Below are 16,441 nucleotides of genomic sequence, written 5' to 3' on the forward strand. Positions count from 1 at the left end.
TTCAGGTAGGAACCATGTTCTGTTGTTTTAATCATTTAAAACAATTACGAATACTTTATCAAAATAATATATTGTAAAGCCTTTAAATGTCATACATCAATTTCACAGACTCATCAGGCAGTAGGGAGTGCCATGGATGTGTTGGAGAAGACCTCTGGTAAAACCTATCCATCCAGGGAAAGGGTCCTGCAGGCTTATTTAAGCTTTGAAGCACTGTCAGACCTCGGTTACACATATGCTTGTGTATCGTGTGGTTATCATCCAGTATCTGTTGTGATGGACCTTCATGAGAAGGGCGTTTTTAGCATGCCTGGTAAGTGAACACATTTATTCATTTTCTTAGTCTTACATTGTTTCAAGCACCACATATCCAGCTATGACTGTTTGGAACATGCTTACTTAAGTCTTGCTTTCCTTAGTGAGCAGCATTGAGGAACCATCTCAGACTTTTGATGGAAAGGTAAGTGTTGAAAATTTCTGGGAGATGGTTTCCCTTGAAATGATCAGCCGTGGGTTGGTCCCAAGTAAGTACAGTCCGCACAATGTTCTAGGTGGGATGACAGTATTCTAGCATTTACTTTGTTTATCGTGGAATAATGTACTGTTATGTTAATAATATTTTCTAACATCATTTAAAGGCAACAAGTCAAACCCATTTGTCGTCCATCCCAGTTACCATAGTTGGGCTCCGTGGATTGGTCCTCACACAAGAGATAGGGATGTTGTACTCAACACTGAATACAAAGAAGTGTATTCTGCTTGTAGTGCAAAGGAGGAATCTGAGTTTAACCTCACAGAGGACCGACTGACTGATGAACTTCTTAAGCTCAAGGTACTGAACTTAAGTCAATTTTTGTCAGTTTTGTCAAAGATGTGTGTTTTTGAACCACGCCAGACCAACTATACTAATGTTCATTATAGATGGAAGCTGTGCGTGCTCTGTGCCGACAGTGTGGCATAGACCCCAAAGGCTCACGGATGGACCTGGTAACGAGACTTCAACAAGAAATGAAGAACAGAGCGAGTTATGATAAGGTGTTTTCACAGATCTGGGGAGCTTCTGGTAAGTTGTGTTCTATTACTGAGAGACCGTTTTTACAGACAGTTCTTAGTTTCATTACTTGGAATGGTTGCACTCTGATTTACAGTTTCCTTAAACAGGTGGATGGGCTGTGGTCACCTGTCCTTGTGCTGTGGTGTATGGTGTTAAGTTCAACATAAGGGCTGAGAGCCCCCGGGACTTTGCTGACCTTTTATTGTCGATGAAACATTTTCCAAACATTGTATTATATGATTTTGCGAGAGGGTTGGCAACACATACCAACCTAAGAGATCCAGAATCATTACCCTTCAAACCTCATGGGGGTAGGTTACTTGAGCCTACTGAAGATAACATCAGATGTGCCACTACTGGACAGATAAAAGTGAGCTTGCCATGGCTAGTCACCAAGAAGCCAGTTCCTGATGAAAATGGCCACCCTATAACTGGATCGTCTGAGCATTATGCTCTTTATGATAGATTTCATGAGGCAAACTCAAAAGATGCCAGGGATGTCTTGCGAAAGGTGGAACTGGTCCCAGAGTTACGTGGTTGGATCAACAGCCCGTGTGCTGAACAGCTCTTTGCTGGAATGAGGAAAAACAATCATTTTCTCAACATGATGACTCCCTCATCGCATGTCTTTTTGATGCGAAATATTTTGTGTCACTACAACAATGCTAGAAATTCAAGAACCATAGAAAGCATGAAGAAGAGATTGGGCAAAGGAGTGGACATACAGTTAAATTCCAATGGTCAGACAGTTTTGGGTATGTATTCCACCCTCATTCTAAATTATTAGTGGTAATGTCATGTTTATGTCATGTTTATGTAATTTTGCTGTCCGGTGCCGTGAAGTTATATTTGTCTTTTAATTGTAGGTGATTCCTCATGTTTATTTTGCAATTTGAAAGATCATAAAGCTATAACTTACAAATCTGTCAGAAATGCTAGACAGCATAGCGTTGATGAGAAATGCATGCAGTACAACCGATTTAACTCATTCTAAATCATTTGGTTTAAAATGTGCTTTTTTGCAGCACCAGCTGAAGCACCAGCCGAACAAGCACAAACAACAACAGCAGCACCAGCTCATGGTATGACAACTGCAGCATCCCCTGGTATGAAGACAATATATATTTTTTGAGGGCCTGGTTGTACAACTTAATAAAAACCTTAACACATCCATGTTTTTTAGAATATGTATACTTATGTATGTTTGCAGTGGGTACTTGATCTGCAGCTAAATGTATACCAACCTTCAGCCACCCTAAGAAAGTGTTATATGCTTCATAAGATGGCTCAGTATCACAGAAATGTGGTGAAACACTTATTTGGTTAATATTTTCATGCATGGTCTGATATGTATGACAGGAGATCTACCAGTGTGCAGTGATGACTGCTGGGGACTACCACATCTGGAGCACACAAGTGCCCGATCGGAAATCAGAGACTCAGAGGTGCATGTTTTATGTTTTGTTCCTCCGTATTTGTTTGTTTGTTTATATATTGATTGACTCATTTGATTGATTGCCGCATGGGCTCTCTTAGTCGCAAATTTGGAAACCATTTAACAATTGGCAACCATTTCATGTAATACAGTTGTCATTGTTTATGGGTGTTATAACTTTTAACATCTAATGTATCGGTTATTATATTATTTATAACTTGGAAACAAACTATTCATTAATCAGTAATACAATTCCTTTTGTGTCATACTTTTTAAATATTTTCTGTGATGCCTCGTAGTGCATGGCATATAAGTGAAGTGATTAGTTGTCATTGACACACCACAGCACACAGTGCACAACAACAAAATGTGTACTCTGCATTTAACCTATATGACACCATGACATTGCAGAGGAGAGCAGTGCTTGGGGGTGGTACCTTGCTCAGGGTACTTCAGTGGCACCTTTCGATTACAAGTGCACTTCCCTATCCATTAGGCCACCACTGACCCTATTACAAACAGCAGCATAATTTAATGGAGTCAGATTAATTGGTCTTAGTGATCTGATCTGAAGGTGGGGATTAGGGTTGTAACGGTATGAGATTTTCACGGTATGATAATCGTCTCAGAAAATATCACGGTTTCGTGGTATACGGTATTAAACTATCATTATTATTAGTATAATCATCAGCTACAATGACCCTTAAATGAATAAAAAGAGATATGGTTTTTGGATGAACATGGTTTATTGTAACAAACTTTTTTTTAATGAAAATAAAAAAAACTTATGGAAGTATGAGTCTAACTTTTGGGGGAAAAATAAATAAAATAAAGCTGCGCATCTCCCATTTGAACAAAATAAGGAATAAGTTATTTCTCTTTATATTAGACAAGAATAAATCAAACTGTCCTTCCTCTTTAACAGCATATATGGGAGAGCAATATGTGCAGGGTCATGTTTGTTAATATTTTCCTGAGATTATCATAGCAGCATGCATTTCTTTGCTTTTTTTCAGGTCAGATTATGATGAAGAAATGTAAGCATGTTGAGATTTTCAGGGCTCAATCTTGACCGCTGAGGTGAGAGAATGTGTCCACTTGTACTAAACACCTATGAGTTTTCAGTTAGTGTATTTGATGATTATTCTTTTAAATAAAATTATAAAATGATCATTAAGTGTTCTCTTGAGAGTAGCTCTGGATATGTTCATGTGTTCACGTCTTCACATAGTGAATGAGACAGCAGACGCTTTAAAAACCATGACCATCATGCAGTGGCGGTTTTAGGCATGGGCGAACGGGGCAGCCGCCCGGGGCGGCACTTTTTCATGTCACGTGGGGGGCGGCACACGAACTTGGAGGAAAACAAAAATAATCTAAATAAAGCGTTTTTCTAGAGGATGGGCGAGCGGAGACGATAAGGGATGAAGTTGGGAGGGCGCCGGGAGGGATTCTATGGGGGGCGGCACACGAACCTGGAGGACAAAATAATCATCTGTGCCGCTGTGTGTGTGTGTGTGTGTGTGTGTGTGTGTGTGTGTGTGTGTGTGTGTGTGTGTGTGTGTGGGGGGGGGGGGGGGGGGGGGTAGTTGGTTAATGAGCAAGCGGCAGCCTTTTTGCGCTGTATATTCACAGACGCACATCGCGATTTAATTTGCTGCACAGCTATATTTTGATTTATTCATCCATCTATCTATCAAATCGGACATTTTACGTGGCATCTGAATTATACTGTAATTGACTCCAATTACATGACTGGATTCCGGGATTCCCTCTGCATCACAGAAATAATACGGCTTTAAGTTATAAATGGAACTTACCTTTATCTTCACGGAGGGATGGTGTTCGCGAATATGGGAGAACATGTTCGACGTATTTCCTCCTTTTGCGGCCACTGTTCGTCCACATTTCTTGCAAACTGGATATCCACCCCACGATCATTTTTCGGATACCCAAAATATTCCCATACTGCAGATTTTAATTTTTTTTTCGGCAGGAAATAGAGATTAGAATTTGCAGCCACTATCGGACATTTTCGCCGCTGTGCATTTATGGGTGGAGTCTAAGCAGTAAAGCGGAAAGAAGTTGCATATACACAGCAGCGCAGGTGAGATCTGGTTTCTTTTTTTTTTTTCCAAACCGCGGATAGGCAAATGTGCATGATATGATAATCGTACATGTCAATATCACAATAAACCGCCATACCGGTATACCGTTACAACCCTAGTGGGGATTGATACACCTTACAAAGTTGATGCTGTAATATTTATCACTCTGATGCATTGTTCTGACCCATATGCATATAAGCCTTTCAGTCTGACAAGCTGGTAGTATCATGACTGCCTTTTTCCAGGTCTGGTGCCCAACGTGATCAAATTGTTTTACACCTGTGCCCTCAGGTGGAGTCAACTCTATGTGATACCATTACAATATGTCATAGTTTTACAATAGTTGTGACAATATAATTTCTTTTAGGAAAATTCAATGTGTTGAAAGCACAGATGGTAGAGGAGGAGGAATGGGTTCCATCTCCATTGAACAGGTATTTATGTAGCTGATCTTACAGCTGAACCTGCTGTTTTTCTCTTTTTTTCTCTGTGCTTACTGTGCTGTACCCTACAAAAATGTGAAAACAATGAGCTTCATTTTAAGCAGTTGGAGTTGGAATGTAGAAGTCATGCTATTTTTGTCTGTTTTTGTTATATTACAGAACTATTGTAAAATAATATTTGCGTGCTTGTATGATTTCTTTCACAGATCCCCCTCGACGTCCTGGAGGATATCCTTTTAGAAGTAGTCCTGTTCGAGGGTGACAAAGCTTTTTTAAAGCTGTCACTTGTTTGTCACCTTTTTTTGGGACTTAGTCGGAAGGGAAACATTCCGTGCCCGAGCGCATTTTCAGTGGCTTGACAGTAGGTATAAAACATATTATGATATTTGAATACCCTTTGAGTTAGGATGTTTGTATTCCCATTAACAAGGGATTTTACTCTAATGAATCATTCTTAAATTTGAAACCTACAGGTGTAGTCCCATGGAAACTGTACAGTGCGGCCTATCAAGCACAATTCCGACGATTGTATCGCCTGGAATGCTGCCAGCACTGTCTAGAGACTTATAAGAACAGCTTACCAGGTATGCATACTGTGTAAGAATGTTGACAATTGTTGCTGAAGTCAGTGGTTGCAAAAAGAAAGTCACCAGAACAATTTATTGTGTGTCAGGTCCTGAATATTTTCTTGAAAGTATGCAATGAAAAACATTGTTGCTCTGTTTTGATACTAAGTATGCTTGCTTATTATTTATTGTCCCATAGGCTACATTGGGCGTGGAAGACGAGGGGAACTTCACACAGCCTGGGTTCTGCAGCGAGTTCTGCAAACACCTTACGGAAGACTTGGGTGTGTGAATGGGTGGGTGGGTCAGTGAGTGAGTGAGTGAATGGGTGGGTATGTAAGGAAAATAGCAAATTGGATGACTTTGGAATAAAAAAATAACAGCTACTATGCCTCTGTTTCCTTGTCTACACACAGACTACACACATGACCGAACCACATTTTAAGTTTTATCAGCTTTTCATTAAAAAGCACAGTGGCACCCAATTGTGATGAGTTACTGTATGTGGAAATGAGTGGCACCTCTGTATCATTTGTGAATAATTTGTCATCTCATATCGACATTAAATCATAAGTTTATTTAATTTTAATGTTGGCACAGAAATAAGTTACAGTGCCTTTGGAAATGCAATAAAATGCTCATTTGGAAAACGTTTAACTATCCTTTGTAATTGAGTAAAATTATGATAACTGAATACTTTTATAAGGCACTGTATACTTGATTGCAATGGGTTTTATTACTTTCCGGCTATATTAATACACCAATCAATATGTTAACCAATCATCACAGACAAGCATTACATCGATATCGGATTGAAACTATATTATGGCCATCCTACAGCTACATAAACAAGGGTAAATAGTCCTACTTTCACTGTCCTGGAGAGAGAGAGCGAGAGAGACAGAGATGTAAACATGTAAGCAGCAGCAGAATAAAATAGAAATATGATTTCAGAATGTTTTACTTACTGTATGCAAATGTCATTTTCGAGAAATGTTTGGCTCGCATTATCACCAAATTGATGACAATATCACCATTTACTACAAAACTTTGAACTCAATAATTAACAAAATAATATATAAGAAATAAATTGAGAAACTAAATTTCCTGTTACAGACAATTTATCTTAAAATAGTTTGATGTTCAGAATGCTCCTCACTCCACTTCACGCAACTTTAAAACAAGCAAGGACCATGTTAGGCCAAAAGCTGAACAATGTTTGTGGGCAACACTCTTGATTTCCCCAGGAGATCTAGACATAGCATATATGCTCACCTAAAGGATTATTAGGAACACCTGTTCAATTTCTCATTAATGCAATTATCTAATCAACCAATCACATGGCAGTTGCTTCAATGCATTTAGGGGTGTGGTCCTGGTCAAGACAATCTCCTGAACTCCAAACTGAATGTCAGAATGGGAAAGAAAGGTGATTTAAGCAATTTTGAGCGTGGCATAGTTGTTGGTGCCAGACGGGCCGGTCTGAGTATTTCACAATCTGCTCAGTTACTGGGATTTTCACGCACAACCATTTCTAGGGTTTACAAAGAATGGTGTGCAAAGGGAAAAACATCCAGTATGCGGCAGTCCCGTTGGGCGAAAATGCCTTGTTGATGCTAGAGGTCAGAGGAGAATGGTCCGACTGATTCAAGCTGATAGAAGAGCAACTTTGGCTGAAATAACCACTCGTTACAACCGAGGTATGCAGCAAAGCATTTGTGAAGCCACAACACGCACAACCTTGAGGCGGATGGGCTACAACAGCAGAAGACCCCACCGGGTACCACTCATCTCCACTACAAATAGGAAAAAGAGGCTACAATTTGCACGAGCTCACCAAAATTGGACAGTTGAAGACTGGAAAAATGTTGCCTGGTCTGATGAGTCTCGATTTCTGTTGAGACATTCAAATGGTAGAGTCAGAATTTGGCGTAAACAGAATGAGAACATGGATCCATCATGCCTTGTTACCACTGTGCAGGCTGCTGGTGGTGGTGTAATGGTGTGGGGGATGTTTTCTTGGCACACTTTAGGCCCCTTAGTGCCAATTGGGCATCGTTTAAATGCCACGGCCTACCTGAGCATTGTTTCTGACCATGTCCATCCCTTTATGACCACCATGTACCCATCCTCTGATGGCTACTTCCAGCAGGATAATGCACCATGTCACAAAGCTCGAATCATTTCAAATTGATTTCTTGAACATGACAGTGAGTTCACTGTACTACAATGGCCCCAACAGTCACCAGATCTCAACCCAATAGAGCATCTTCGGGATGTGTTGGAACGGGAGCTTCGTGCCCTGGATGTGCATCCCACAAATCTCCATCAACTGCAAGATGCTATCCTATCAATATGGGCCAACATTTCTAAAGAATGCTTTCAGCACCTTGTTGAATCAATGCCACGTAGAATTAAGGCAGTTCTGAAGGCGAAAGGGGGTCAAACACCATATTAGTATGGTGTTCCTAATAATCCTTTAGGTGAGTGTATGTGTGTATGTGCACAATGAATGAATGGAATAAGCTGCTACAGTTACATTGAACCATGTGCTTGTGCTCATGTGCACAAGCACACACACACACACACACACACACGCCGATGGGCTTTAAAGTTTAACTTTAGGTTTGTGAAAGCAGACATAATTATTTCTGTCAGGACCTCGATGTGTATCCAAGCCCCAAAAACACACTAACTCAGGCGTTCACGCAACTTATCGCGAAAAACCAGACAGAAATAGACTTGAAAATTTTAAAGAAAAGACATTAGCGGTTTTTGTTAATGTTTAAAGGTATAAAAAAAAAACCTTTGCTGCCTTTCTTAAATGGCTAGAAAACATTGCCTCAACACTATTAAACACGGAATCCGCTGTTTGTAAACGGTCCGCATTTTACCCTCACCGCTAAAATAGTTGTGCTTGTTTCACACTTTCTCTTGTTTCGCTTGGGTATGCCTCTACTTAAATATTGTGTCTCTAGTTAAAAGTTTGGGACCTGTGTCTCATTCACATAGGCTTTCACATATGCAAATTGCCACCCCTCTTCTGGGCTAATGCCGTACGCTCATTTTGACAACGAATTGCCAGCGTTATTCGTTGATTTTTTTTGTCTAAAATGTTTATTATTCACATTGGTAGAAAAGTGCTTCAATACTTTAAAAAAAGGTCATGGTTTATTTGAAATAACTGGGCACTCCGTTTGTTGCTGCCATATTTTGAAATGGGTTGTCTAAGGAATCCTTATTCTTTGTTTGATGCCCCGGTTTCGGGTAAACATCCGCGACGGTTTATGACTACACCACATGGCCAAAGTGGCCTGCGAACGGACGATCACCCTGATAACAAAATACAACTAAATACATCTTTGTCAGGATGTGGGGCGGGGCAGGTCTATGACATTCGGGCTAAATGGGGGCAATAGCTTGGGGAGCCAGCCTATCTCAAAGCCTGTGGCCTGTTTGATTCTACCCCATGTTTCCTCCGTGTATGTCCGCTGTGATATGCTTAACAGACACGTTTGATGGCATTATTCTAACATAGCATGTTGCTAAATACCGCTCACTAGTTCCTACAGCTATTAAATGTATTTAAATGAAATCGGGGCATCTTGTTTAGAATAAAACTAAGAAAATACAGGAGATCGATCTTTCGCGTGTGTTGCTGCCGCCGCCATTTTGAAAGGCGCGTCTGCGTCACTGCGCATGCGCAAGCTTCGCATCCCATAAGGCAGTTATTTCGCCCGCATTGTTCAAACGGGTGGCACGCGCCTGGCCCTGCTCCTTGGATAATGGCAGCCTAGATCACGCTAGCTTTGTGCTACGCTGACGGGACCCAGAGCCGCTATGGATGGATCTTCGCCTTTGGTGAAGTGTTTTTTTTTCTCTTTGACATTGAAATAAAACTGTTAAACTGATTACGGCTTTTTCTCATTTTTAAAAACTTGGGCTAAAGTAGTTGTGCTTGTTTCACACTTTCTCTTGTTTCGCTTGGGTATGCCTCTACTTAAATATTGTGTCTCTAGTTAAAAGTTTTGGACCTGTGTCTCATTCACATAGGCTTTCACATATGCAAATTGCCACCCCTCTTCTGGGCTAATGCCGTACGCTCATTTTGACAACGAATTACCAGCGTTATTCGTTGATTTTTTTTGTCTAAAATGTTTATTATTCACATTGGTAGAAAAGTGCTTCAATACTTTAAAAAAAAGGTCATGGTTTATTTGAAATAACTGGGCACTCCGTTTGTTGCTGCCATATTTTGAAATGGGTTGTCTAAGGAATCCTTATTCTTTGTTTGATGCCCCGGTTTCGGGTAAACATCCGCGACGGTTTATGACTACACCACATGGCCAAAGTGGCCTGCGAACGGACGATCACCCTGATAACAAAATACAACTAAATACATCTTTGTCAGGATGTGGGGGGGGGGAGAGGTCTATGACATTCGGGCTAAATGGGGGCAATAGCTTGGGGAGCCAGCCTATCTCAAAGCCTGTGGCCTGTTTGATTCTACCCCATGTTTCCTCCGTGTATGTCCGCTGTGATATGCTTAACAGACACGTTTGATGGCATTATTCTAACATAGCATGTTGCTAAATACCGCTCACTAGTTCCTACAGCTATTAAATGTATTTAAATGAAATCGGGGCATCTTGTTTAGAATAAAACTAAGAAAATACAGGAGATCGATCTTTCGCGTGTGTTGCTGCCGCCGCCATTTTGAAAGGCGCGTCTGCGTCACTGCGCATGCGCAAGCTTCGCATCCCATAAGGCAGTTATTTCGCCCGCATTGTTCAAACGGGTGGCACGCGCCTGGCCCTGCTCCTTGGATAATGGCAGCCTAGATCACGCTAGCTTTGTGCTACGCTGACGGGACCCAGAGCCGCTATGGATGGATCTTCGCCTTTGGTGAAGTGTTTTTTTTTCTCTTTGACATTGAAATAAAACTGTTAAACTGATTACGGCTTTTTCTCATTTTTAAAAACTTGGGCTAAAGTAGTTGTGCTTGTTTCACACTTTCTCTTGTTTCGCTTGGGTATGCCTCTACTTAAATATTGTGTCTCTAGTTAAAAGTTTTGGACCTGTGTCTCATTCACATAGGCTTTCACATATGCAAATTGCCACCCCTCTTCTGGGCTAATGCCGTACGCTCATTTTGACAACGAATTACCAGCGTTATTCGTTGATTTTTTTTGTCTAAAATGTTTATTATTCACATTGGTAGAAAAGTGCTTCAATACTTTAAAAAAAAGGTCATGGTTTATTTGAAATAACTGGGCACTCCGTTTGTTGCTGCCATATTTTGAAATGGGTTGTCTAAGGAATCCTTATTCTTTGTTTGATGCCCCGGTTTCGGGTAAACATCCGCGACGGTTTATGACTACACCACATGGCCAAAGTGGCCTGCGAACGGGTCAGGGTAAAATGCGGATTCCGCCGGATTCCGCCGAACGTAAACAAAAGGAGGAGCTCAGCGTTGCGGTGCAACTGCGCAGTCAGTACAATACGGATGTCCGAAATCGTATTGTTCTTAATGTTAACATTAATGTCATTGTTAATTTGTTAAACATGTGAAAATGTTCTATATATTATCTGTTGAGCGTTCTCTGGTCGAGGATAATCTACATTTTTCCCCTCTCTTTTCCCGTCAGACAGATGTGGATGTCCATGGCTACCAACGTCACTGTTCATGGATGCCTGTTAATTCCTGACGAATAAAATAAATCATAATAAATCAATAAATAAATATGTCTTTCACCAAACATGTCAGTATTTTATTGTAATTCTGTATTTCTGTAGATCTCACATCCAAGCACTATTGAACTGTTTTGGTGTTATCTGATTAAATTTTCTCATATAAGTACAGCTATAGCCTACTGTACAGCTTGAAAGCACTCCTGTGAAATATCTACGTAGAAACGTGGTTGCCACTCTACAAGCCATTTTATCAGAATTAATACACGAAATAAATAAAAGAAAAAGGATATTGCAATTAAAGCATCTGTTATATTGAAACATGGAAGTGGCACGTAGAAATCCTGCCCTGGGACATGTGATATATTTCCGGAAAGCTGGCAATTTGTACTATACGAAAATGCATGGAAGTTCCCAGGGCAGGATTTCTAAATGTGCACTTCGCCCTGTACACTGTAACCATGGGGAAGCTGCCATAAATAATCTAAAACTAAAAGTCCACGGAAGTGGCACGTAGAAATCCTGCCCTGGGACATGTGCTATACTGCCGGAAAGCTCGCAATTTCTACTATACGAAAATGCATGAAAGTGCCCGGGGCAGGATTTCTAAATGTGCATTTCGCCCTGTACACTGTAACCATGGGGAAGCTGCCATAAATAATCTTCAACTAAAAGTCCACGGAAGTGGCACGTAGAAATCCTGCCCTGGGACATGTGATATACTGCCGGAAAGCTCGCAATTTGTACTATACGGAAATGCATGAAAGTTCCCAGGGCAGGATTTCTAAATGTGCATTTCGCCCTGTACACTGTAACCATGGGGAAGCTGCCATAAATAATCTTCAACTAAAAGTCCACGGAAGTGGCACGTAGAAATCCTGCCCTGGGACATGTGCTATACTGCCGGAAAGCTCGCAATTTGTACTATACGAAAATGCATGAAAGTGCCCGGGGCAGGATTTCTAAATGTGCATTTCGCCCTGTACACTGTAACCATGGGGAAGCTGCCATAAATAATCTTCAACTAAAAGTCCACGGAAGTGGCACGTAGAAATCCTGCCCTGGGACATGTGATATACTGCCGGAAAGCTCGCAATATGTACTATACAGAAATGCATGAAAGTTCCCAGGGCAGGATTTCTAAATGTGCATTTCGCCCTGTACACTGTAACCATGGGGGAGCTGGCATAAATAATCTTCAACTAAAAGTCCACGGAAGTGGCACGTAGAAATCCTGCCCTGGGACATGTTATATATTGCCGGAAAGCTCGCAATTTGTACTATACGAAAATGCATGAAAGTGCCCGGGGCAGGATTTCTAAATGTGCATTTCGCCCTGTACACTGTAACCATGGGGGAGCTGGCATAAATAATCTTCAACTAAAAGTCCACGGAAGTGGCACGTAGAAATCCTGCCCTGGGACATGTGATATACTGCCGGAAAGCTCGCAATTTGTACTATACGGAAATGCATGAAAGTTCCCAGGGTAGGATTTCTAAATGTGCATTTCGCCCTGTACACTGTAACCATGGGGAAGCTGCCATAAATAATCTTCAACTAAAAGTCCACGGAAGTGGCACGTAGAAATCCTGCCCTGGGACATGTGATATACTGCCGGAAAGCTCGCAATATGTACTATACGGAAATGCATGAAAGTTCCCAGGGCAGGATTTCTAAATGTGCATTTCGCCCTGTACACTGTAACCATGGGGGAGCTGGCATAAATAATCTTCAACTAAAAGTCCACGGAAGTGGCACGTAGAAATCCTGCCCTGGGACATGTTATATATTGCCGGAAAGCTCGCAATTTGTACTATACGAAAATGCATGAAAGTGCCCGGGGCAGGATTTCTAAATGTGCATTTCGCCCTGTACACTGTAACCATGGGGAAGCTGCCATAAATAATCTTCAACTAAAAGTCCACGGAAGTGGCACGTAGAAATCCTGCCCTGGGACATGTGCTATACTGCCGGAAAGCTCGCAATTTGTACTATAGCCTACGAAAATGCATGAAAGTTCCCGGGGCAGGATTTCTAAATGTGCATTTCGCCCTGTACACTGTAACCATGGGGGAGCTGGCATAAATAATCTTCAACTAAAAGTCCACGGAAGTGGCACGTAGAAATCCTGCCCTGGGACATGTGATATACTGCCGGAAAGCTCGCAATATGTACTATACGGAAATGCATGAAAGTGCCCGGGGCAGGATTTCTAAATGTGCATTTCGCCCTGTACACTGTAACCATGGGGAAGCTGCCATAAATAATCTTCAACTAAAAGTCCACGGAAGTGGCACGTAGAAATCCTGCCCTGGGACATGTGATATACTGCCAGGAAGGTCGGAATTTGTACTTTACGAAAATTCAAGATTGAAGATTCAAGATTCAAAAGGTTTATTCGTCACGTACACAGTTGTACACATACAACATGTAGTGGAATGTAACCCTGGTCACTCTGAGCAGCTGTGCATGATAAGAGAGTAACAAAATATAGAAAAAATAAGAAAAATAGTAAAATAAAAAATATATGAAATGTTCAGCTGTACATAATCTATACATAAGTGATAGGTAAGAGGTATATAAGTGCAATGTGGAAGAGGCCTGAGGTATGTGCCAATGATTTGGACAGCGTGAAGCAGTACCTAGAGGCATTGAGTATTGTCCTGATTTAGGAGCATTATGACCTGGGGGAAAAAGCTCTTCCTTAACCTTTCCGTTCTGTGGTGCGTTTCCCAAAACCATAGTTCGAAGGAACGTTCGCAAACACTATCCTTAAGTTGCGTATTTCAAACAACTCACGAGCTGTAGTTAGAAGCTTAATACCGGGTAAATACGTCAGCGATGGTGGAAAATGCATTCTAAGCAGTGGCGTAGGCAGAAATTGTATTTTGGGCGGGCCATTGAAAAAGTGAGCGGGCCTATATTTTTTCCTAGAAAAAATATTACTCAAATAATAATTAAACCTTAGAGAGTAGAAAAAATAATAGACAAACAAACTGCAAAAACACACCTTTATTTTGCAATATTCGGCAAAGGCAATAACAAAACACCGTCTAACCATCATGTTCAACAATAAAAATAAACTAAAAATGTATTTTGATCAAACTTGCCTGGGTGGGCCAGGGAGTAATGTGGGCGGGCCAGTGCCGCCCTGGCCCATTACTGGCTACGCGCCTGATTCTAAGAAGGGTATAGTCACCGTGTAAGTAAAAAATTTAATAATCTTTCATAACTAATAGGGAATAATTTAGCTCTACGATCATATATAATGTGAAGTTGTGTGAAAATGTAGTTTGAAACGTAATTGTTGTGTGGGTCTCTGGTCATAAGTACGGTAACTGTCGGTAGTGAGCAATAGGGACACCTTGCTGGGTGATGCGGGAAGAATCCTCTGTGTGACCCATCTGTACGTTGACGTCGAAATTCAACTCACCAGTGGCACTTGCACTCTCATCTAGCACATATTGTATGTTCTAGTCACTCTTTGGCTTCTTCTCATGTTTAGAAACATGTGTGAACAGTTTTGAGTCATTGTGTTTAAATGATGACTACTGTATGGTGGCTGTGCTGAACTTCTGCAGCCTGTGTTTTCTATTTTGCATCAAAGTTCACCACAGTGCTAAATGTGTTTTGATGAATGGGAATGTGTTTAGAGTTTTGCTCAAATCTGCAAATTGTGTTTAAAGTTTCACCAGAACAGTGATTGATTCAATAAATGAGTTTTGGCAATTGGAAGTTTTGTTCCAAGAATGAGGTTTAGTCTTTTAGCAATTCAGAAAAACTGTAACAGAAACATAAGGCAAGGTAAACTTTAACTTACCAAAGCTCTTTGGGGCGGTCAAACCAGATGTGTCCAGTTTGTACAGATACTGCACAGTTAGGGGTAAAATGCTGTTATGGGCAGGGTTAATCAATTGTACAGTTGTGCTTAAAATGAGGTATAAAATCCTTCAAATACTACAAAAGTTATGTAAGAGAACTTTTGTTTTTTGTTTTGTAAACAAGTACACCTACTCTTACAGTTTTAGACTTAACAGGTTTAAAAGAATTTTGTGTTATATTATATTATATTATATTATATTATATTATATTATATTATATTATATTATATTATATTAACATGACTATAGCGAATGTCTGTCAGCCCCTTTTGACAGAAGGGCCTTTTACCTATGTTTTCATAGAATCTGAGCTGGAAAAGTCAGATTGCTATGCCAAGAGTACAACTAATTTGAGATAATGCAAAAAACAGTGTCTGTGAAGTCATTTGAAGACTGAATTGTGTTACAGTGGAAAAAAAACTCAACAGCACAATAAAGGGCAAGTGACTCAGGCAAAGTCAGTCAGAAGGGTGTGTGAACATGATTGGCAAACTGGGTGATAAGTATAATGATGAATGCCTGCTCACCAGTAAGTTTATGCTTATTTCCTTACAGTATCTCTTGAGGAGGCCTGCCAATGGTGTGGACAGTTTCAAAATGAAGATGGTGACTGGGTGAGGAAAATTACTGTAGTCATTTGATAGATGGGAAAATATGGCTACTTGTCCTATACTGTATGTTGTTAATCCCACTGTAGATACTCTGTGATGGATGCCAGAGGTGGCAACACCGTGTCTGTACTGGCATGACCAAGAGCCAATTCAAACACAGAACAAATGTTAAATGGTATTGCACAGCATGTGAAGAGGAGTCTTCTTTATAAAAACGTAGCCACACTACAGTGGTATGCAAAAGTCTGCAACCACTTGTTAATTTAGCATTTTTTCCAACTTTTGACCTTTTACTTTTAACTCCTTCGTTGAGCCAATATATTTATTTGAAAACAGTGTTACAGGGGACAGTAATAAAAATCAAGTTTTTATTCTAGCTTGGATTTACTTTTCTGAGTTTGTTTGTTAAAGCTCCCATGTCAGTTGTCTTATTGAGTAATATGCGTAATGTACTTCTCTGGCCAAAGGTGCAAAATAAATGAGTATACTTCATATATAGTAGAACAGACATGCGTCAAGCTTTCTTCATGTTCGTGTAGGTGGCCTTGAAAAAGGACTTTTTGTGTCTCAGTGATGGCTCAGTATCTGGTGGGCCACACTTTGTTCTTCATCACCTGCCTGCACCATGTTGGCTTTGAGTGAACCAGTTTG

At 40.6% G+C, this 16,441-nt stretch overlaps 2 long non-coding RNA genes across 2 annotated transcripts; both read left to right on the forward strand.

Moving 5' to 3' along the window:
* Positions 1–2,079: 2,079 nt before the first annotated feature.
* LOC140591802 (uncharacterized) lies at positions 2,080–3,907 on the forward strand. Its single transcript, XR_011992103.1, has 3 exons — positions 2,080–2,160; positions 2,414–2,499; positions 3,506–3,907. It is a non-coding gene; the product is annotated as an uncharacterized lncRNA (long non-coding RNA).
* Positions 3,908–11,013: 7,106 nt separating this feature from the next.
* On the forward strand, positions 11,014–11,367 carry LOC140591803 (uncharacterized). Its single transcript, XR_011992104.1, has 2 exons — positions 11,014–11,097; positions 11,255–11,367. It is a non-coding gene; the product is annotated as an uncharacterized lncRNA (long non-coding RNA).
* Positions 11,368–16,441: the final 5,074 nt, after the last annotated feature.

This window comes from Paramormyrops kingsleyae, chromosome 6, assembly GCF_048594095.1.
Source record: "Paramormyrops kingsleyae isolate MSU_618 chromosome 6, PKINGS_0.4, whole genome shotgun sequence".
In the NCBI taxonomy this organism is placed as follows: Eukaryota; Metazoa; Chordata; class Actinopteri; order Osteoglossiformes; family Mormyridae; genus Paramormyrops; species Paramormyrops kingsleyae.